Genomic DNA, 22,811 nt, shown 5'->3' with positions numbered 1-22,811 from the left:
GTATATTGAGCATATAGTATGTGCAATGCATTTTACTCTCTCCTTTCAAATGGCATCTCTTTTGATTTCCTAAGAGTTAGGCATTACTGTCACCCCATTACACAGATAATGCCCCAAAGCCAAGGTTGTGTGCCCAGGGTGACAGATACAGCTAATGACTCATCCTTCAACCTTTCTTGCTTCTTTATTGCCAAGGAGCCCCGATTTTGCTTGAGAAAAAAGGTACCCAGCCCCAGAAGATAAATCAAGAATAGTCCAAGCTGATAAGAGCACTTCCAATCTCCTTGCAAGTAGTAAGTCTAGGGATGGGCATGTGGTATAATTCTTGTCAATAAGATTTAAGAAAAATTTTCTTGGGCTTCTTGAAAATCACTTCCTCAAGCCTTTTTTTATTTTTCTTTCCTGCTCCCTTTTTTCTTGCCTTTGAACATTTTTATGAGAGTAGATGATGCTGGAGGCTGAAGCAGCCATTTTGGGATCATGAAGGGATTAGAAGCAAATGATGAGAATGACAAAGTAAACAAGAAAAGTAATCTAGGCCCCCAGTGGCTGCAATTAGCCAACAAGCTACCCTGGTATTGCCTGCTGCCTTTTGGGTTTTCTTTGTTTTTTGTTTGTTTGTTTTGTTTTTTAATAGAAGCAATATACATCCTTTTGGGATAAATCACTACTCATCTACTGTTTAGGACTAAAAGGAATTATATTAGGTAGGATTTGATAAAGCTGTGAGTGACATAGAAACACCATCCTGCCCCTCCGCCACACACACACATATACACACATACTAACTTGGACTTAAACACCTTTTAAAGTCTCTGATATGGTTTGGCTCTGTGTCCCCACCCAAATCTCACCTTGACTTGTAATCCCCATAATCCCTACATGTAAAGGTAGGGACCTGAAGGGAGATGATTGGATCATGGGGATGGTTTCCCCCATGCTGTTCTCATGATAGTGAGTGAGTTCTCACGAGATCTGATGGTTTTATAAGTGTTTGACAGTTCCTCCTTCACACTCTCTTGCCTGCTTCCATGTTAGACGTACCTGCTTCCCCTTCTGCCATGATTGTAAGTTCCCTGAGGCCTCCCCAACCATGCAGAACTGTGAGTCAGTTAAACCTCTTTCCTTTACAAATTACCAGTCTTGGGTAGTTATTTAGCAAGGTGAAAACTGACTAATACAGTCTCTCATAAAAAGTCTATGATAGGCAGTCTGGCACAAATACGGCATTCTACGAAGTCCTGAGAGACCCAAGCTTTTCCAGCTTTTCATTCCCTGATGCCAGGACTGTGCCCACCACAGGGACCAATATGGCTACTTGATTTCCAGCCTTTGTGTATGCATTCTAGCCAACAGAAAGGAGGAAGGAGCAAAGAAGAACATATGCCCTTTTAAAATAAGCCAGAAAGTTTCACACACCATTTTATTCACATCACATTGGATAGAACTGCTAGCTGCAGAAAAAGCAAGGAAACGTCATCTTTATTCTGGAAGGTCATGTACTCAGCTAAAAATCAGTGATTCAATCAGTGGGGAAAAAAAGTAAAGAACATGCAGAGGGAAACACATGCAGTTGATGAATCCATATCTGTCTGACTTTAAAGCTATGCACTTACTGCTAATATTCCACAGTGTCTTGTGGCTAGTTATACTATATAGTGATGTGGAAAATGTTATATTATTTTCCGTCCTTTAAAACTATTCACAATTAAAATATAGAAAGAAAAATGCTTTTAATATGTTATACAGGATAAAATTATATAATATATACAGGTAAAATTATGATTTCCAAAGAGTCAAAGGAGTGGTTGTATTTGAATTTAGGAACATGAATGAATCACAGATTTCTTCCTACTTTTCTCTATTCTTAAGGCTTCTTTAATAAGGAAGTAACCATTTTGTAATAAAAATATCTTATACTTACCTATATATCATATTAAAATCATATAAACTACTCAGTCACTGAAGCTTTTTATATATAGCCACTAAGCAGAGTCTGTAAGTGGTGGATTTTATGTAGAAGAAAAATGATAAATAGCATGTCATTTGATGCTTCATAATTTTTGATTTTTAACTTTCTGGGTCACTGATTTCTCAAAGAGTTTTCATTCTTTCCACACTTTAGTTAGGTGAGTGAGGAAGGTGTCAGGCTACTGAGACATGGGAAAAGATGATGCGGAGGAATTAAATTCTTCTTTTCTTTTGGCTGAGTATACAAAATACCCAGTATGATTTCATAGTCCTTCTTCTGTGTGTATTAACCTCTGTCTGCTATGGGCAGTATTGAGAAGATATTGAGAAGATATCGTCATTGGCATTCAAATGAGATACATACTTGTATAATAAATGTACTTTTGTTGTTTTTTTTTTTTGAGACGGAGTCTTGTTCTGTCACCCAGGCTGGAGAGCAGTGGTGCGATCTCGGCTCACTGTAGCCTCTGCCTCCTGGGTTCCAGTGATTCTCCTGCCTCAGCCTCTTGGGTAGCTGGGATTACAGGTGCACGCCACTATACCCAGCTAATTTTTGTATTTGTAGTAGAGACAGGTTTTCGCCATGTTGGCCAGGCTGGTCTCGAGCTCCTGACCTCAGGTGATCTGCCTACCTCAGCCTCCCAAAGTGCTGGGATTACAGGTGTGAGCCACTGTGCCCGGCCATAAATATACTTTCATATATACTGATTTGATAAAATCAGTGCTAGGAATTGATGGAATGGTTAGAATCAAGAAATTTGAAAAAAACGGAAAAAAGAATTGCTGGTTGATAGTGATTAAGTGATTAAGGAATATATTGAGGGTGCTAGGATTACTACATTACTAGAGGAACATTATGAATATAACATGTCAGTTCAAGAGCTCTTCTTCTCCATTCAGTGAGTGCACATGCACAGTTGGCTTATGTGGCATCGGGAGGGCCAGCAGCACATATCAAGGAGGTGTAGATCCCAGGATTGTCCTGTATTATAGGTGATGCACAGCTTAAGAAGTTATGTTCTATATGTGGTTTAAGCTATACTTTTTCTGTCTTTAATATATACTTGCTTGCTGATTTTTTAAGAGGAAAAGGGACAAAAACAACATTGAAAATGATTTAAACCAGTGAAGTTAAGTGTAATTCTAATACAACAGATAAAAATCCTTATTTTATCTCTTAAATTATTAGGATGATAAAGCTAATTTTTGCTTGCTTGATTGTTTTGAATTCATTATCCAGTCCAATAAATTGAGTATACAAATTTTACTCTTACTCAACAAGAAACCTATGGCTCATTTTTAGTAATTTATTTACATTCAAAGATTCAGTAGGAATTTCATATCTGAATATGTTCTAGAGAAGATATCCTTTTTATTTAGTTTCCAAACTATGTAATTCAAGAACTGTAAAGTGGTTGAGCCTACAATTAAAGATATGGCTTCTCAATGGCAATACAAAAAAAAAAAAAAACCTGGAAAAAAAAATTAACAAAAATATGAGCAAACACTATATGACGGAAGTTCAAAAACTACTGAAGAACAAAAAACACTTGCATAGATAGAGACCCACACAATGTTCTTGGATAAGAAGATATATCATAAAGATGTCAATTATCCTTAACTTTACCTATAGCTATTATGTCATACTAATATAAAATATTAATCAAAGTATTTCTAGAACAAGATAAGCAGATACCAAATTGTTTATATGAAAAAATAAACAATCAAATAGAGCCAGGAACTCTTAAAAAGAAAAACACTGAGAGGGAACTAGATCTTCCAGTTATTAAAACATCCTATAAAGCTCAATAATTAAAGTATTATAATATTGGCATGCATACACACACACAGAGAGAGAGAGAGAAGGAGATAGAACAATAATTTGAATCTATAACTCATCTATACCATAAGTCAATATTTTTTAAAATAACCCAATAAAACATGGATAAAGGAAATGTACAGCTATCTCATAGAAAAGAAAATACATTTAAATAAAACAAAAAATGGTTGATCTCACTCATAATCTGAAAAATACAAATCAAAATCACCCAAACTTTTTTCATGTATCAGATTGGCAAAGATCCAAAAGTTGGGTAACACCCTATGTTGGTGAAGGTTTGGAGAAACTAAATCTCTTCCACTTCCATAGAAGTAAATTTGGCAATAGCAGAAAAAATAAATAAATTTTAAAATCGGGCCTGGTACGGTGGCTTGTGCATGTAATCCCAGCACTTTGGGAGGCCAAGGTGGGCGGATCACGAGGTCAGGAGTTCAAAACCAGCCCAGCCAACATAGTGAAACTGAGAGGTGACAGCGTGCTGGCAGTCCTCACAGCCCTTGCTCGCTCTCGGCGCCTTCTCTGCCTGGGCTACCACTTTGGCGGCACTTGAGGAGCCCTTCACACCACTGCACTGTGGGAGCCCCTTTCTGGGCTGGCCAAGGCCGGAGCCCACTCCCTCAGCTTGCAGGCAGGTGTGGAGGGAGAGGCGTGAGCAGGAACCGGGGCTGCGTGCAGCGCTTGCGGGCCAGCTGGAGTTCCCGGTGGGCGTGGGCTTGGCGGGCCCGGCACTCGGAGCAGCCGGCCGGCCCTGCTGGCCCCAGGCAATGAGGGACTTAGCACCTGGGCCAGCGGCTGCGGAGGGTGTACTGGGTCCCCCAGCAGTGCCAGCCCACCCGCGCTGTGCTTGATTTCTCACCCGGCCTTAGCTGCCTCCCCTCGGGGCAGGGCTCCGGACCTGCAACCCGCCAGACCTGAGCCTCCCACCCGCTCCATGGGCTCCTGTGCGGCCCAAGCCTCCCCGACGAGCGCCACCCCCTGCTCCACGGCGCCCAGTCCCATCCACCGCCCAAGGGCTGAGGAGTGCGCGCGCATGGCACAGGACTGGCAGGCAGCTCCACTTGCAGCCCCTGTGCGGGATCCACTAGGTGAAGCCAGCTGGGCTCCTGAGTCTGGTGGGGCCTTGGAGAACCTTTATGTCTAGCTCAGGGATTGTAAATACACCAATCGGCACTCTGTATCTAGCTCAAGGTTTGTAAACACACCAATCAGTACCCTGTGTTTAGCTCAAGGTTTGTGAATGCACCAATCGACACTCTGTATCTAGCTGTTCTGGTGGGGCCCTGGAGAACCTTTGTGTCCTTACTCTGTAACTAATCTGATGGGGATGTGGAGAACCTTTGTGTCTAGCTCAGGGATTGTAAACACACCAATCAGCGCCCTGTCAAAACAGGCCACTCGGCTCTACCAATCAGCAGGATGTGGGTGGGGCCAGATAAGAGAATAAAAGGCTGCGGAGCTAGCATTGGCAACCGGCTGGGGTCCCCTTCCACACTATGGAAGGTTTGTTCTTTTGCTCTTTGCAATAAATCTTGCTACTGCTCACTCTTTGGGTCCACGCTGCTTTTATGAGCTGTAGCACTCACCGCGAAGATCTGCAGCTTCACTCCTGAAGCCCCTGAGACCACGAGCCCACCCAGAGGAACGAACAACTCCAGACGTGCTGCCTTAAGAGCTGTAACACTCACTGCAAAGGTCTGCAGCTTCACTCCTGAGCCAGCGATACTATGAACCCACCAGAAGGAAGAAACTCTGAACACATCCAAACGTCAGAAAGAACAAACTCCAGACGCGCCACCTTGAGAGCTGTAACACTCACCTCGAGGGTCTGCGGCTTCATTCTTGAAGTCAGGGAGACCAAGAACCCACCAAATCCAGACATAAAACCTCGTCTCTACTAAAAATACAAAAAGAAAGTAGCTGGGCGTGGTGACAGGAGCTCATAATCCCAGCTACTCAGGAGGCTGAGGCAGGTGAACTGCTTGAACCCGGGAGGTGGAGATTGCAGTGAGCCAAGATTGTGACATTGCACTCCAGCCGGGTGACAGTGCGAGACTTCATCTCAAAAATTAAAAAACGGGCCAGGCGCAGTGGCTCACGCCTGTAATCCCAGCACTTCGGGAGGCCGAGGCGGGTGGATGATGAGGTCAGGAGATCCAGACCATCCTGGCTAACATGATGAAACCCCGTCTCTACTAAAAAAAAATACAAAAAATTAGCTGGGCGTGGTGACGGGCGCCTGTAGTCCCAGCTACTGGGGAGGCTGAGGCAGGAGAATGGCGTAAACCTGGGAGGTGGAGCTTGCAGTGAGCTGAGATTGAGCCACTGCACTCTAGCCTGGGCAACAGAGCGAGACTCCATCTCAACAAATAAATAAATAAAAATCGTACAAACATACAAATCCTCTGAAACTGAAATTATGCTTCTAGGAATTAATTTGAGAATCTATTTAGGATTATACACATACACATGAAAAACTACATATATATATAGGATGCCATTACAGTGTGTGTGTGTATAAAAGCAAAAGATAGGAAAGAACCTAAATAGGAAGACATCAATAGAAGACAGTTTAAACACATAATGGAACAACCATATAATGTAATATTTATCCAAATATGAAAGAAAAAAATTCATGTATAAATATTAAACATTTTTCAATTTATATTAACAACAACAACCAAAAAAACAAGATGCAAAACAGTATGTATAGCATGCTACATTTCTGTTTTTCAAATGGCGGGTGGGGAGGACATCTTGACTCAGGCCTGTAATCCTAGCTACTGGAGAGCGTCAGGGGGCTGAGGTGGGAAGATCTCTTGAGTCCAGGAGTCAGAAGCTACAGGCAGCTATGATCGTGCCACTGCATTCTAGCCTGGGCGACAGTGAGAACTTGTCTCTTAAAAAAAAAAAAATAGGATGGAATATACACATTTGTATAGAATATCTTTGTAAAAGTACCCAAGAAAGTAACAAAGTTGTTTATCTCCAGGGAGGAACATTGGGTGGTTAGGGGACAGAGGTAAAAAGAGAGACTTCTCATAATTTTTATATCTTTTGAATTAGAACCTTTTGAGGTCATGACTATTCAAAAAATAAACTAAAATATAACAAATTTTAAACACCTTAGCTTGTAACTCACAGTCGTACCCCATAAGTGTGGCTGTTTCAGGCACATATTTTCTAACTGAAGGGAGAGTGGCTCACCTCTCTTCAAACCAGTAGGCTTGAAATCTAAATACAAATTAGAGAGTACCCAGAAGAAGTCTAACATTCCACACGTGTAGTAAAAATGTCAACATGGACATTCCAAAGTGCACTTTTTTTTTTTGGAGACAGTCTTCCTCTGTCCCCCAGGCTGGAGTGCAGTGGTGCGATCCCGGCTCACTGCAACCTCCACCTCCTGGGTTCAAGCGATTCTCATGCCTCAGACTCCCAAACAGCTGGGATTGCAGGTGTGTGCCACCAAGCCCAGCTAATTTGTGTATTTCTAGTAGAGATGGGGTTTCACCACATTGACCAGGCTGGTCTTGAACTCCTGACCTCAAGTGATCTGCTCCTTTCAGCCTCTCAAAGAGCTGGGATTACAGGCATGAGCCACCATACCCTGCCTATAAAGTGTGCTTTCTGACATAATGTATAAAATGTCTTCCTAACTCCATTTTCAGTGGTGTCGTGTTGTTAGCTTGAAATCAACTTTAGTGAGAGTATTTACCCCAAGGAAATAGGAAACACTACACATCAGGGCTTTATTATATTGGTGGGGGGCAATGGTGGAGCCAGTAGTAAGACCAGCACACCACTGGCTTAAATGTTCTAACTTTTGCCATGATTTTCTTTGCAACTTTCAAATTACTTGACATTACTTTTCTAAAACATGGTTTGATATTTATTTGACAGTGAAGCTGATGAAAGATGCACAAGAAGGAAAGATAAGCATAATGTGACTTGAACGCTAATAACTAAAAATGTATCCTCATCTTGGTGCACAACCCATGACACCCACTGAGAAGACCAAGATCAGAACATGGAGCTGCCGCTCACTGTGTCTTCCCAGTTTAACTGGACAAAGAATTTTCTCTGTTTCCTTTTTAGACAATTACATAAAAGCTAAAGAAGTAAAATTAAGCAGATTTGCAAGCTTATTTTGTCTCCTTGTATCTTATAGTGCATTTCATTTAATATTTGCCTGTTTTATTAATAATTGAAAGCCACTTTGCAACATACAGGCATGCAGAATAACTTTTGAACCTATGGGAATTAATGTCTAGTGAGAATGGTCTAGGAATAATAAAAGTTATGATATAAAAACCCTGATCAGCTATTTTGCGGTTTTACTATTCCCTGTAGATATTTTCCTCACATTATTACCCTCCTTTCACTTGAAATTCATATATCAAATTCATGTCAATATTATAGCTTGATAGGTAGCAAACTACTTAAAAAGATATATATATATATTTAGATACAATTAAGTTAACCTTTTAAAAATATAAAGAAAGAAAAAGCAGAATGTCATTACACATCTTCAAAAAGAAATTACTTTGAATGTAGAGAAGAGATATGTAATGTTTAACATCACTCTGTGTTAAACTTTTAAAAGCCCTGATTAGGATTCTCTTCTATTGAGATTTTTCTCTGGGAGGGAGATTTTGGTATTTTAGGAATGTTTGTATTTTTTCTGCTTTAAAAACAGTTCCTACTTATGTAAATATGCCTACCTTGCCATTACCTGTGTCAGTAATGCCCAGAGGAAAGTCTATTTCGAATATACACATTCTCCATATTTGGAAACTGTAAATTAAATCAGATATTTTTGTCTGTTTGTTATTAAAATTCTAGAGTAAGTTCGCCCAAGGGCAGAGCTAACACAAGCGCACCTCCTTATACTGTTATGATGCCCTGATTTACCTTATTTGAGGGGATAGTATTGACTATTTGGAGACACCTCTGGCTACAGTATTTCTCTGGCTATCAGGTTAATGGATATGTTTGGGTGGTATTAAAATCAAAATGATCTTTAAATTGCATCTGGCTGCAAAAGTTGCAAAAGCAAAATATAAAATCTGTACATGAAAATCAGAATGTTTTCATTCAATAAAGTCGAATTCAGCGTTTAATCTCTTAGGTACTATTAGGATCACCAATAAAATACCAACCTGATTCTGCTCTTTAGGAACCACAAAAACAATGCAGGTCATTTCCTCACTCGAGTTTGTCACATAGCCTTCCTCAACCGGTTTCCCTCATCTCAAAGTGTTGTCAGTCGCAGCTGTGGTCTGAGTTTAACCCCCCAAAATTCATATGTTGAAACTTACTCCCCATTGAGATAATATTAAGAGGTGGAGTCTCTGGGAGGAGTTTAGTTTGCCTCCTAAACCAGCCCTCATGAATGGGATTAGTGTCCTTACAAAAGCGGTCGAAGTCGGGCGCGGTGGCTCAGGCCTGTAATCCCAGCACTTTGGGAGACCAAGGCGGGTGGATCACCCAAGTTCAGGAGTTCAAGACCAGCCTGGCCAACATGGAGAAACCCTGTCTCTACTAAAAATACAAAAATTAGTTCGGCGTGGTGGCAGTCGTCTGTAATCCCAGCTACTCAGGGGGCTGAGGCAGGAGAATCACTTGAACCTGGGAGGCGGAGGTTGCAGTGAGCCAAGATCGCGCACTGCACTCCAACCTAGGGGATAGAGCGAAACTCTGCCTCAGAAAAAAAAAAAAAAAAAAGATCGGAGGGAACTGCCTTGTCCTTTCCACCATTTGACGACAAAGTAAGAAGATAACTTCTGGCCGGGCGAGGTGGCTCATGCCTGTGATCCCAGCATTTTGGGAGGCTGAGGCGGGTGGATCACGAGGTCAGGAAATCAAGACCATCCTGGCTAACACGGTGAAACCCCGTCTCTACTAAAAATACAATTAGCCGGGTGCCTTAGCAGGCGCCTGTAGTCCCAGCTACTCGGGAGGCTGAAGCAGGAGAATGACGTGAACCCGGGAGGCGGAGCTTGCAGTGATCCGAGATCGCGTCACTGCACTCCAGTCTGGGTAACAGAGAGAGACTCCGTCTCAAAAAAAAAAAAAGAAAAGAAAAAGAAAAAGATATTTTCTTGCAAGTAGAGAGTGAACCCTTACCAGACAACAAATCAGCTGACAGCATCTTGATCTTCAACCTCCCGACCTCCAGAACTGTGAGAAATAAATTTCTATTATTTATAAATTAACCAGTCTTAGATATTTTGTTAGAGCAGCCTGGATGAACCAAGAGAGTTGGAGAAAAGAAGCAAGATACAACTGGTGCCAAAATGAGTGAACCCATGAGTGCTTTAGGAATTAGATAGAAGGTAGCTGAGATTCTTTAGAATAGAAACTGACCCGGCCGGGCGCGGTGGCTCACGCCTGTAATCCCAGCACTTTGGGAGGCGGAGGCTAGCGGATCACGAGGTCAGGAAATCGAGACCATCCTGGCTAACACGGTGAAACCCCGTCTCTACTAAAAATACAAAAAGTTAGCCGGGCGCTGTGGCAGTAGCCTGTAGTCCCAGCTACTCGGGAGGCTGAGGCTGGAGAATGGCGTGAACCCGGGTGGCGGAGCTCGCAGTGAGCCAAGATAGCGCCACTGCAGTCCGGCCTGGGCGAAAGAGTGAGACCCCGTCTCAAAACAAGAAAAAAAGAAAAAGAAACTGGCCCTTACTCATACTGGTAATCTGAACACCTGGAATATTTCCTGGCATATAATAAAGACTCAATAAACATCTATTGATTGCAGGATTAAAGTAAATAAGTGGTTCATTGTTGGCTGATGCAGAGGGAAAACCTTATGAATAAAATAGAATTTTAACTCTATCTTGAAGGATGCGCAGGATTTGTATTAATGAGGAGAATAGGAAAGGATACTATAAGTGAGGAAAATAGCAGATGCTAAACTCCAGAGAAGTAAGAAGAGTGTTTTAAGAGGGCGATGAATAAGATTTCCAGGCTAGTGCTAAGAGCACATGGAGCCAAAAGTAAAACCTAAATGTTGCTAGGAAAGGTGAAAAAAGATTTACGAAGAGCCTTAAAAACTAAGCTGAGGAGTGTGGAGTTTATTAGGTAAGTAAATGAGCAGTGGAGGAAAGACATGATGAAAAATGCTGTTTGAGGGAGCTAACCTGGCAGTGGTGGGAGGATACAATCCAAGGAGGGAAGTATGAGCTGTGACCCCACAAGGGGAGGTGCATGCAGCAAAGCAGCTGTTGCTATAGTGCAGAGGTGAAGGACAGTGGAAAGAAGGGAGGAACTGATTTGGGAGAAACTGGAAAGTAAGAATCCAGAGCATTTGGTGACTTTTAATATGAAGCATGAGAGGCAGGGGCCAGGAGAATAGGATAAAGTTGGTGCTAGTAACGGACTGCGGAAAGAATAAGCAGCATGTTTCAGATGTGCCCGGTGGCATTCTTCTGGGAATAATTGTGTTATCTGTTGCCATGAATTGTCCGATATATATTGGGTGCAATTAGGTACTTACTGAATGCTTATCTTTTGTCCAACTATGCCAGGAGCTATGGGAAATAAAGAGAAAGTAAGTCAATAACATGAACATCTTCAAAATGCTGGCATTATTTTTTATTGTTGTATTGTTATTTTAAAAACATTTTTGAGCCACTGTTGGTTGAATCTACAGATGCGGACCCCATGGATGGGGAAGGCTGACTGTACTATAATTTCTCCTCAGTTTACTTTCACAGTGACTCTGACAGTGGCAAATTAACTTGCCCAGCATAACAAAGCCAGTAAACAGTAGACTCAGAAATAAAATCCCAGCAGTCTAAAGCCCAAAGTCTGCAGTTTCACCATCACACCATACAGGATTTACTGTATGGAAGTAGTTAATAAGGTTAAATGACACTAAATATTATTGAGGAACAAAACCTGTGGTATCATGAAATTTGTTTTAGGGCAGGAGGAAGAGATGAGGCTCACAAGAGAAACTGCATATGCAATAACATGCCCAAGGTCACTGACAAAAAGGCATAAATCTGGGCTAGATGCTGGCTACAGGGTTGAATGCTAGGAACAGTGTTGTCACTCAATATGCACTGGGATCAATCAATTAAATACTTATTGATCACTGATCATACATCTAGTAGTGACAGGCCTAGCACCTGGTAGTGACAGGCCTAGAAGTTGAGGATGAATGTACCCTCTTCTAACATTTTCCAGGCTTCAGCTTTATCTTCATACCAGTACAGGCCCAGGATACAGTTCATTCAGGCATGCATCATATTTCAGATCAACTCAAGCTGCCCCTTCCTCAAGGTGGCACAAATTCAAAAGCATTCCTGTGATTTTTTTATTATTATTATTTGTATTTTTTTTGAGACAGGGTCTGGCTCTTTCACCCAGGCTGGAGTGCAGAGGCAGTACCTCAGCTCACTGCAACCTCTGCCTCCTGGACTCAAGCAATCTTCCCACCTCAGCCACCTGAGTAGCTGGGACCACAGGTGCACACCACCACGCCCGCTAATTGTTTTGTATTTTTTGTACAGATGGGGTTTCGCCATGTTGCCCAGGCTGGTCTCCAACTCCTGAGTTCAAGCCATCTGACTGCCTTGGTCTCCCAAAGTGCTGAGATTACAGGCGTGAGCCACCACACCTGGCCTTCATCTTCATCATACTCAGCTTCCTCATGTTCAGCCTTATTACTCTGGGACAAAGCCTCTAGAAGCTCTAAGTGACACGAGCAGTGTAGTATTTTTAGTACATAGGATGAGCTGGAGAAGAAATAGAACAGAGTTTAGAAAGATAAATACCTGGGCTGGGCGTGGTGGCTCATGCCTGTAATTCCAGCACTTTGGGAGGCTGAGGTGGGCAGATCACGAGGTCGGGAGTTCGAGACCAACCTGGCCAATATGGTGAAACTACGTCTGTACTAAAAATACAAAAATTTAGCCAGGCATGGTGGCGCACGCCTGTAGTCCCAGCTACTCGGGAGGCTGAGGCAGAAGGATCACTTGAACCTGGGAGGCAGAGGTTGCAATGAGATTGCGCCACTGCACTACAGCCTGGGTGACAGAGCAAGACTCTGTCTCAAAAAAAAAAAAAAAAGAAAGAAAGAAAGAAAGATAAATACCTAGCACTCTATATGATGCATGCCTGGTATGCAATAAATAGTTGTTAAAAGAAGAAAGAAACTTTAAAGAAGATATTCTAAGAATCCGCATTTGAGGAGAGAAGGACTCTTGCTGGTAGAAAAGGAGAATTAGGAGTGAATCAAAAGAGTTTTCACAGGAAAAATCAGCATAATAGATTGCATGTATGGTAATGGAAAAAGAAAAGTCATGGACTATACCAACTTTTGAACCTATGTACTGTGTTTGAGAAATTATATAACTGATAGAGATTCTGAGAATTAGAAGTTTCATTAGGGTAGGAATTCTCTCTCTTATTCTCTATTGTAATCTAGAAACTAGCCACATGCTTAGTTCATAGTAGACAGGCAATAAATAATTAGGGTGCTGAATAAATAATGTATTCATCTTAAGAAGAAAACCAAACTCTCATAATCCTCAAGCTGTGAGTCTCAACTCAGAGCAGTGACATTTACTGCTGGGAACCCATGTCTTAATGAGCCACTCTTACAGAAGGAACTTTGTTGTATCCTTTAATAAGTTAGACTGGGGGGAAAAAGCCAGAGACAGGGAGATGTTTGAGGACCACTGTACTAGCACAAATGCCTAGTGGCATTCTTGATTTCAGGTTAGGGCTAGGATCGTGTCTAGAATGAAGGGCCTATATTAGTTATTGGCTGGATTCCTGAAACCAACCCCAAGATGAATTTATCAGGAAGGTCAGTGGACCCCTCACTTGCATAAGCCCCTAAATTTCTTAAATTTTTATGTACTTTAGACACCATAAAACCTGGACCTACCACTAAACCACTGGTCATATACTTAGGTCCAACTGGCACAAAAAATGATGTGAATTTCCCTCTTGCCTTTTCGTCATCCCAAATAACTGAAGTCTGCATCCTAAGCTTAGAATTAAAACTAAGTTTGAATTTTGGTCATGCCTTTACAAGCTCCATGGCTTTAATATACTATTTAATTTCTCTGAGTTCCAGTTTCCTCATCTGCAAAATGGGAATATGAATAACTACCCTTCAGGGTTAGTATAAGCTTAAATGTGCATAAGAGTTCAATAAATTGAGCTCCATTATTATTAGTAATTAGCCCAACGATAATTCTACTCATTTTTCATGTTCAAAATATTATACATAATTGTCATTTTGTTATAAATGCTCAGAGCTCCAATAAATAAGATTACCTTAACGTTTCCTTTACTTTACTTTTCCAGCTATCCTGCTAGGAGGAATCCTGGAAATGATGATTTACAAGAGTTATGTACCAGATTCAGAACATACATTTTCTTTTTTTTAACTTCTATTCTATCAATATCCATTGAGTATGAATCTAAACGTAAGCACTAAGCTGTTATGAATAATATCTAAGCTGCAGAGATTACTGTTTCACCAAGTTACTCCAAGCAATTTTTCAGGCTGAACAAAAACCAAATTTATCATATAATTTAGTGGTCATTTTTTTATCATCTGCAAACCAAAAAAAAAAAAAAAAAAGCCACGAACACCAATGAATAGGCCTGCCTGGTGGCTCATGTCTGTAATCCCAGCACTTTGAGAGGCTGAGGCAAGAGGATCACTTGAGCCCAGGAGTTTGAGACCAGCCTGAGCAACATAGTGAGACCTCACCACTACAAAAAACAAATGTAAAAAATTAGCCAGGTGTGGTGACACATGCCTGTGGTCCCAGCCACTTGGGAGGCAAAGGTGGGAGGATCACTTGAGCCCAGGAGATCAAGGAAGCCCACAGTGAATTGTGACTGAACCACTGAACTGTAGTCTGGGCCACAGAGTGAGACCCTGTCTCAAAAAAAACAAATCTATCTATCTATCTATCTATCTATCTATCTATCTATGCCAATGAATAAATGAACATACTTCTGTACTGTAACAATTACTAACTAAAGAGTGGTTAGAATTTTATTATCTGCATAATCATTTTAAATAAAAATGGGTGGCCAGGTGCAGTGGTTCACACCTGTAATCCCAGAACTTTGGGAGGCCGAGGGGGGTGGATCACCTGAGGTCAGGAGTTCAAGACCAGCCTGGCCAACATGGTAAAACCCCGTCTCTACTACAAATACAAAAATTAGTCAGCTGTGGTGATGCACGCCTGTAATCCCAGCTACTCGGGAGGCTGAGGCAAGAGAATCACTTGAACCCATGAGGCGGAGGTTGCGGTGAGCCAAGATTATGCCATTGCACTCCAGCCTGGGCAACAGAGTGAGGCTTCATCTCAAAAAAACAAATAAATAAAAATGGACTCTAACATACTTTTTACTGAGGGGAGGGCTCTCACATTCTTTTGCTCTTAAATATGTTCCTCTGAATTTGTCTTCCACTTTACCTACTCACATCATTCTGGCATAGGAAGAAAGAAATTAGGCCAAGTCTTCCCCAAATATTTAAAGTCCACAGGCTTCTTTTCCTTGCAGTTATACTTAAGGATCCTTTAATTTTAAAGAAAATAAAATACCGAGAGCTACTCTGAATTCCAGAAGCATTTAGATTAATTTTATCTGAACAATCTTAATAGCAGCTACATGCATTGAAAGCATAGTCATACAAGTGTGTGTAAACTATAATTTATTCTATTACAGAGCTTAGTGTTCATTATTCTGGAAATAACTCCATATCCAGCTCCCTCCTCCCACCCACACCCTCACACTAGGAGTCCAAGGGACACCAGCTGTGAATCACTGTTTTAGGTACTTGAGAATTTGTGGTAGGGTGTCTTTGCCCATTTGTGTGAGCCTTGATGCCTTCCTAGCCTAAAAGAAAATAGAACATAAAGAAGGAAAGCACCTGGGCTATGTTTAGATCATGGGGTCTCCAGACAAAGCCTCACTGTGAACATATGAGAACAATCTCCTTTTCTAGACTATCGTCAACCCAAATTTGAATTCTGGTTGTGCTGTTTATTAAAATGTGGGTGTCACCTAACCAAAATGGGCTTCATAATCTTCTGTATCTGCTAATTACAAGTTATTTTATTTTATTTCATTTTATTTTATTTACTATTTATTTTTTATTTTTTTGAGACCGAGTCTTGTTCTGTTGCTCAGGCTGGAGTGCGGTGGTATGACCTTGGCTTACTGCAACCTCCGCCTCCCAGGTTGAAGTGATTCTCCTGCTTCAGCCTCCCAAATACCTGGGATTACAGGCACGAGGCACCTTGCCTGGCTAATTTTTGTATTTTCGGTAGAGACAGGGTTTCACCATGTTGGCCAGACTGGCCTCAAACTTCTGACCTCAGGTGATCCACCAGCCTTGGCCTCCCAAAGTGCTGGGATTACAGGCGTGAGCCACCGCACCAGGCCTGATTACAAGTTATTTTAGAAGAAAATACATTGTATCTGCAGCATCCTCTACCAGATCAAAGCACTCTCACACACGTTATCTCATATGAGCTACACAACAACTTTGAGCCAAGACAAGACAAAGAAAACTGTTCCCATTTTTCAGATAAAGGAATTGAGTCTGTGATCACATGGCTTTTTCAATTTAGATTTAATTAGTATTTGAGACAGATGCCTAGCAAGGTTTTCTGATTCTTGAACTAGTTAGTTTCTGACTACCTCCCACTGGTCCTTCCATGTCTATAAATCTATGATTCTAAGAATCATGGCCCATCTGAGAGACACTTTGCATGGCTTATGTCTGAGACTATTCGGTGGCTGGTAAGAACAGAATAATGCCACTATTCTTCAAGTTTTTTCAAAGGTTACAGAATCAAATTCAAGTTATTTTTAACATTCTTTGTGAATTCAAATACTAGGTGAATATTGTGATTTTTATTTCGATGACAAGAACATCCATTTAAGTACCTTCCCTCTTTCTTCCCCTTCCTCCCCAACCTCTTTTTAACCCACAATCAGGGTCTGCTGGTTCTAAGCTTTTTGGCTTCTCTGGATGAATCTTACGTGATTTAAAATAGCTGCTACTGAGCTGTTGTTTAGTACTTTAGTCCAAGTCGGCTTTAAGTGTGTACAATGTAGAAAGAGTTCTTTTCTGAGGACTGACTCTAAGCTTCAAGAAATGTTGAAGGGTTTTGTTTTCCCAGAGCTGTCAAGTTTCTTTGAGAGAACTGAAAAGATGCAACAAAGGAAGATGTGAGAGTGATTTTTAAAAATTTTAAATATCTCTTTGGTTCTCTAATCTTTTTCAAATTGAAGTTATATTGCTAACCATTCCATAGCTAAATGCCTCTACCTTTGGGTTGTTGCGCTGTGGTGATTATGACCCTTATCTCGTGTGTGTGTTTGTGTGTGTGTGTGTGAGTGTGTGAGTGTGCCGATGTTCCTTTCTTTCAGCCTTTTCTCTGAATGGTAAAGGTTTATCAGAGACTAAAAACTTATCTTTTCAAAATTGAATTTGTAGTAAAAGTGGTTTGATGCAGAAGGGAGGAGGGGAAGTAGAAACAAAAGTAACATTGGAAGAATAATGAGAGAAAAGCAGCAGACAGCAGACCCAAATTGTACAGCACACCATGTTTATGTGATTTACTGGGGGTTATATGTTTTTAAAAGCAACATATAAATGCATAGCAGGATTTTGGCAGATGAAATTATGTTGTGTTTACTTTAAGACAGTCAATGATGATAAACAGTTATTTAGTACAAGTAGTATGCCCGATGGTGCAAAGAACACTGAATTAGATATGGCTCCTGCAAAGTAGGTTTGAAATCTAAATACAAATTAGAGGCAGGATATAAAACGCCCAGGAAAAAAACCTAACATTTAAACATGTAAAAATGTCATCATGGACATTCTAAATGTACTTCCAGACATAATTTGTAAAATTTCCTAACTGCACATACACACAGTGTAAATAAAGTTATATTTACACACAGATTCAATCTGTGCAGATGTAAACATGTGAATCTCAGATATGCCATTTAAAAGTGATACATTCAGCTGCAAAATATAGGCATCCACCTGAAAATTGCTATCTTTACTGTTCATCTCCCTTACATTTTTAATTATATTCAACTTCTTTATAAATTACGAGTTTGAATAAACATCCAAACATTTGTTGTTTCTGAATAATATGTGCAGTATATATTTGAGTAAAATTTTCTCTAAATGATTTTTAAATTTTGTATTTGGCCCCTGTAGTCTCTCTTCACTCACTTCAATAAAATATTTTACTGGTTTTTTTTAAGTTGGCAAAATGGAAAATTGAAGAGCCGTTGAAGAAAAACAAACCAAATTCTTCATGTGAACAATCGTTTCACATTGATGTCTTGAAACAAGAAAGATTTCTCCTATTTATTTACCAGAGATGAGTACAGATAATTTCATTATACATCGATTTTCTCTAAGGAGGGAGGAAATGTGGTCAGCTAAAACAAAGCACTGAAATGGGAAATCAGCTGCCACAACTTCTATTCTCATCTCTGTCTTCAGAATTTGCTCTGACTCTTAGAAACTCACTTGGTTTCCATGATCTTAGGGTTTTTTGTTTGTTTGTGTCTTTGTTTCTTTGTCGTTGCTGTTTTCCTTTGGTGGTTATTTTGTTTTGTTTTGTTTTTAACGAACATGATCAGACTTCTAGTTAGAATTCTTGAACTGTTTTGTTAAGATATTTAAATTGGTCTGTTCTGTAAACAATATATTGATAAAATGGTAACCAATACAATCATACATCATTCAGGAATATAATCATGTGAAATTCATGTAGCTAAGTGTTTAGTGAGTGCCTACTGCGTGAAGGGCACTGAGCTAGGCACTGCATAAGCGTATTTGGTCTTTAAATCACAACATATGTAGCTGTCATTATATGAAAATATAAGGTTCTCAGTAGGCAATACTGTGTGAAGTAAGAATAAAATTATCCAAAAGAATACTGCTGTGAACTTTAAATACAAAGACCTCCTTTATTTTTGATAAATACTTGTTAAATATTTCAAATCTCTTGACCTGTTTTTATTGTTTTGAATTACTGTTTTTAAATTTACGGAATATGTCAATTGTATACATTTTAAAAGTTGGCATGAATATGTATATTTACATATGTATATAACTAGAAAAAAGCATCATCCTATACCAGAAACACATACCTCTGTGCCTTTTAAAGTTATGAGTTAGGACTTACAGTATGACTATTTCTTTTTGTTTGTTTGTTTTGTTTTGTTTTGTTTTTGAGATGGAATTTCGCTCTTGTTGCCCAGGCTGGAGTGCAATGGCGTGATCTCGGCTCACCACAACCTCTGCCTCCCAGGTTCAAGCAATTCTCCTGCCTCAGCCTCCGGAGTAGCTGGGATTACAGGCATGCACCACCACGCCCTGCTAATTTTGTATTTTTTTTAGTAGAGGTGGGGTTTCTCCACGTTGGTCAGGCTGGTCTGGGACTCCCAACCTCATGTGATCCTCCTTCCTCGGCCTCCCAAAGTGCTGGAATTACAGATGTGAGCCACTGCACCTGCCCAGTGTGACTATTTCTAATAAAAAGCATTTTATCTTTACTAAGAGTACTGCTATTTTTCCAGTTCCCAAGTTTCTTATGCTAGGCCTGTCTTCTTTTTCTTTTTTTTCTTTCTTTTTCTCTTTTTTTTTTTTTTAGATGGAGTTTCACTCTTGTCGCCCAGTCTGGAGTCCAGTGGCACCATCTCGGCTCGCTGCAACCTCCACCTCCCAGGTTCAAGTGATTCTCCTGCCTCAGCCTCCCAAGTAGCTGGGATTACAGGTGTTCACCACCACGCCCAGCTAATTTTTGTATTTTTAGTAGAGACAGGGTTTCACCATGTTAGCCAAGCTGGTCTCAAACTCCTGACCTCAGGTGATCCACCTGCCTTGGCCTTCCAAAGTGCTGGGATTACAGGTATGAGCCACCATGCCTGGCTGTGTCTTCTTGATTACAGGAAAAGTAAAATGTCCTTTCAAATTGTTGATTTTATAATCATGCTTTTTAAAAATTTATCATTGAAAATGTTTTGGGCTCAGGTATTTAACAAGAGGTTCTGGGGCTTTTACTAGGTTTTATTTATATTCTGCTCTTCCCATCTGTATTAGATAAGAATTTTGTTGGGTTATCATGACATAGAAACCTTGAAACACAGTGGCTCAAACAAGATGCAGGTTAGTTCCCACTCACGTAATAGTTTGGATAGGCAGGGTTGTTGGTGTGCAGCAGCTGTACCATCTTAGGGACACAGCCTCCCTCTGTGTAATAGCTCTGTCATCTTCAGCTGTGGCTTCCATCTCTTGATCCACCATGGCTGCTCTGGCTCCAGCCATCATCTTTGTCATTAGCCAGCAGGGGGGAAAAAAGGAAAGGAATGCATGCTTCTTTCTTTTGAGGACATAGTCTGAAATTTACACATGTAATTTCTGAAATTATTCATGGTAGATGTTCAGGCACAACCACACTAGAAGACAAAATAGAGTAGTGAGATGCTTGCATCTATACGCGGAATCTCTGGATACAATAACCACAAATACAGCCTCATACAAGGGTGTTATGTCGATGACTCATTATAGGCAGCATTATTGTAGATGATCTTCTGAAATGATAACAACTCAGTAAAATTTGGAATAAGACTACATAAAGGGCTGGGCACGGTGGCTCACACCTATAAGCTCAGCACTTTGGGAGGCCAAGGCGGGCAGATTGCTTGAGCTCAGGAGTTCAAGACCAGCCTTGGCAACATGACAATAACCTGTCTCTACCAAAAATACAAAAAAATTAGCCAGGCATGGTGGTGTTTTCCTGTGGTCCCAGCTACTTGGGAGGTTGAGGTTGGGGGATGGCTTGAGCCTGGGAGGCGGAGGTTGCACTGAGGTGAGATCGCACCACTGGGCCCCAGCCTGGGTGATAGAGTGAGACCCTGTCTCAAAAAAAAAAGAAAAAAGAAAAAAGACAACATAAAATCTTCCCTTAATATACTTTTCTGGAAACATCAGTGCAAAATAAAAATCTTTGTGTTGGATGTGAAACAGAATTAGGTGTGCATATTTATAAATTATCCAGGTTTTTATCAAGAAATGTCCAGCAGTTTCGAAGTCATGATAGATATAGATAAATTATTTTTGTGTCAGACTGTGTCCTAAACTTTGTAACACAATTACCACCTCTAGTCCTGCCCACTAAATTCCCTCCTTCAATTACTATGACAACCAAAAACAGCTCCAAAAATTTATAAAATGACACCACCACCACCCCTCCCCACCAGGACTGTAAAACGCATATTGACAGCTCTGGAGCTACAAGGCATGTTAGCATCTGGTCTCACTTCCAACATACCGCAGATAACAATATCACCAAACATTTCACAACGTTCACACGTGGGTCTCACATTTCCAGCCACTAATATCTATATCACTGCCCCCGATCGCCTGATGCTGCACATTCTAGGCTTTTCTTATGACAGCATTTCACTTTTAGGTACCAAATCATATGGCATGTTATGAGTTTAGGCTACTATAATAAAGGAACCCAAAACTGAACAGACATTTATTTCCTTCTCCTGTAGAAGTTCTCCCAGCATTCTAAGACTAAGAAGGCAGACTGACAACATAAGGACCCTCACCACTACTCTCTTTTTGCTCTGTCATTCTCAATTTCTACGATTTCCATTTCAGAGACCCAACATGACTGCTCTAGCTCTAGCCATCACATTTGTATTCCAGCAATGAAAAGGGAGAAGATTTTTTTTTTTTAAAAAAAAGGCATTTTCTTTCCTTAAAAGGCAAATCCCAAAAGCAGACAGACAATTTCTCTTATATCCCTTGCTCTAGAACTTAGTGTTTTTATTTTTGAGATTCTAAAACTAAAGATGACTGGTGACTCTAAGAATCTAGTAGGTATTTTTCTTCCAAACAGGTGGCATAGTGAAATGAACCCCAAACTAGAAATTCTAATTCTGGTTGTACTGCTAACTAGCTTGGAGATCTCTGGCAGTTCATTTAACTTCTATGATTGTTTCTCCATCTGTAAAATGAGAAAAGGGGAGGTGAATAGGTTATTTCTAATTTCCCAATTCCAGAGTATAATAGCCAGGACATCATTATGACTAGACTAAATCTTAAAACATTTTTTCCTAAAAATTTTGCAATCTGTTCATTGTAGGTGATTGATTTTTCAGAACTCATTCCAATTTTATAAAGTAAGTAAGGAACATGGAATTTAATGAAAAAAAATTTTACTTTAGATTTTTGTCATAATGCTTTTAAACAAATATGTATTGAACACTTACCACATGCCAGACACTGAATTAGACACTACAGTTAAAATGCAGAGCAAGACTGGCACAATGCCTCCCCTCATGGAAAATACAGACAAATAGAAAATAATGGAAATGCACAGCAAGTGCTTGAAGGAACTGTGCAAATGTCTACACAAGACACTAACAGAAGTGACCAGCTTTAGATAGGGTGATCACAAAGGCCAGAGGCCTTAAAAGCAAAGGAGCTGCTTGTGCACATTGTGGGGATAGAAAGAGCATTCCAGGAAAAGGGGAATTGCCTATATAAAGGCCCTAGGAACCTGAGGAAAAAAATTAAAAAATAAACACGGGCCAGGTCATACAGGTACTGACAGGCCCTGGTAAGAAATTCGAAGGTATTAAGATTTATTCTCAGGAAAAGGGGAAGGCAATGAAGGGTTTCAAAAAGGTAATTATGTGAATTAGCTATCAGTCTAACATCACTTTTGCTTTTGTTGGAAGGAAATAAAAGAGAAAGCAGAGAGACTGATAAATCCAGGGAGAAATGGTGGCAGTTGAGACAAAGGGGTGGTAATAAGAGAAAGAAAAAAAAATACCTGTATAAAGTGCGATTTTAAAAGCTTAATTTTATACCTAATGGTATATACAATCAATCAATGAACAATCACATTCTGAGGTCCTACCATATGTCCAGATGGTAGTGTAAAGGTGAATGATATATTGCCCC

At 40.4% G+C, this 22,811-nt stretch overlaps 1 long non-coding RNA gene across 1 annotated transcript in view; it reads left to right on the top strand.

Moving 5' to 3' along the window:
* Positions 1 to 9,832: 9,832 nt before the first annotated feature.
* The window catches only part of LOC134738458 (uncharacterized), an 81,802-nt gene continuing 68,823 nt past the window's right edge, over positions 9,833 to 22,811 (top strand). The window contains exon 1 of the long non-coding RNA XR_010124181.1: positions 9,833 to 9,990. This is a non-coding gene — a long non-coding RNA (uncharacterized LOC134738458). The remainder of the gene's footprint in view (positions 9,991 to 22,811) is intronic.

This window comes from Pongo pygmaeus, chromosome 1 (assembly GCF_028885625.2).
Source record: "Pongo pygmaeus isolate AG05252 chromosome 1, NHGRI_mPonPyg2-v2.0_pri, whole genome shotgun sequence".
In the NCBI taxonomy this organism is placed as follows: domain Eukaryota; kingdom Metazoa; phylum Chordata; class Mammalia; order Primates; family Hominidae; genus Pongo; species Pongo pygmaeus.
The sequence above is the reverse complement of the archived record's forward strand: the minus strand, read 5'-3'. Positions and strand labels throughout refer to the sequence as shown.